Source organism: Asterias rubens, chromosome 2 (genome assembly GCF_902459465.1).
Source record: "Asterias rubens chromosome 2, eAstRub1.3, whole genome shotgun sequence".
In the NCBI taxonomy this organism is placed as follows: Eukaryota; Metazoa; Echinodermata; class Asteroidea; order Forcipulatida; family Asteriidae; genus Asterias; species Asterias rubens.
The window spans coordinates 17,426,944-17,428,984 of NC_047063.1; positions in this window are offsets into that span (position 1 = coordinate 17,426,944).

The following is a 2,041-nucleotide window of genomic DNA, read 5'->3' on the forward strand; positions in this document are numbered from 1 at the left end:
GACACAACTTCGTGTGACATGGGTGTTTTTTCTTTCATAGTTATCTCGCAACTTTTTCGTGTTTGGCATTTTATGCATATGTTGAGATACACCAAGTGAGAAGACTGGTCTTTGACGATTACCAATAGTGTCCAGTGTCTAGAGCAAGGAATCCTCCTCTTTGCTGAGTCATTGCATCACACATACGCATTTGCTGCGTGCCCTTAATTTTCGCAACTTTAGCTAGCTTATGTGTCTGTGTTTTTTTTCTTAGAACCAAAACCCTTAGAGCAAGGAATCCTCCTCTTTGCTGAGTCATTGCATCACACATACGCATTTGCTGCGTGCCCTTAATTTTCGCAACTTTAGCTAGCTTATGTGTCTGTGTTTTTTTTCTTAGAACCAAAACCCTCCTTTTCCTTGTTCCAAAGCTTTTTTATGCCCGTTCCTAATACACTATTGGTCTGTAAAATTAGAGAACATTGCACAGTTTTGTGTGGGGCTGATTGGATGTGACGCGTAGGCATTTATGCGTCTGACGAGTGCACAACTCTTTAAGCCTTTTTGAGGTATGGCGGACGTAATAGAAGTGTACTGATTGGTTTGGGTGTATAGACACAAATTTACCCAGAACTTCTTTCATGATAAACCATAGCATTGTGTCCGCCATATCTCATAGCCTATTGTATTTGCCGATCAATAGTGTGTTCCATGCATTAATGTGCACGACGTCAGCATTATTCCTTGGGAAACGTTAACTCCTATGGGTTTCTTGACCAGTTTCTTGACCAGCCAATTGTGTGAATTGGGTGTGGCTTACAACGGAATGACATAACTGGATACTAAACAGTTAGCAATATCATTTGTATCATATTTATGTGGATAATATTTGTATAAACAGACAGTTTACACAGTGTGTGTGTGTGTTTTATGTTGAAAGGGGAAGTGGAAAAGTATGAAAAAAACATCTGTATAATATTGTTGCCGTCACATGTTTTTTTCTATTAAACTATTTTTATTTGAATGGATATTTGTTACTTCTAGTCTGGGCTCAATCTCATGGAGCTGACGACAGTGTGGAATCTCTTTAAAAACACGTTTTACATACTAAAATAATTTGTGTGACTTGTTTTACTAATTTCTCAAAAACCACAGCACCTCAGCAGGTAATATTTTAAGGAAAGCTTAATGTAAATCTGTGAACATTGTGTTTTGTATCCAACAAAAAGTACCCAAAACCATTTAAGGGGGATGGAGGGGGGGGGGAGTGGGGTTGCTTTGCCCAAAACGTTCAAAGATATGAGTTGCTTAAGCGGAAAATATTGCTGAACAGTTGTCTACTAAGAAATTAGCAGGACACCAGTTACTTATTGTACACATGACATGACATGACAGTTATAGTTTTGTTGTGCTAAGCTACGTTTTGTGCTTAAGCAGCTCTATGAAACGGAGCCCTGGTTGTGTTAGTTCACAAAGTAAAAAAGAAAGCCACACAAGTTCGAGGGATATTTGTGTGAATCTTTGTATTCTACTTCAAAACATCTTTCCAACCATACTAATTTCATAACATACACTTTTATAGCCCAAAGCGTCCAATTGTCAAACAATGTGTCTCTTTGATAATTTGAGGGTTTTTACATAAATTCATTCTTACTTATAAAGAAAAACAAATATTTAGTTCCGACCAAAAGATAGTGATTTACCCTTTGGTTGTTATTTTCTGCCAATCATTAACAATTATTTATTAAGTTATGTTTATAAAGTGTTTTATACAATGAATAAACAAAATTGCCTGTGTTACTTTTCTTTCCTGAATTGTTGTACTTGTTCATTGTCATGAGTCTGAATGCTTACTGATAATGAAGTTCATACAAGAACCATATGAAGGCATTGAAAAAATAGATTTCTGATACATATGGACAGTGGTAAATCTTTCTGTTCCTTACAATAGCTCTGCTTATTTCACAAGGTTTTTTTAAAACTTCTTTTCATTACATTTTATCAATTCTGGTTGAAAAGCCAGCGATTCTCAGATAAGCGAAAAAGCCAAACATAATCACTG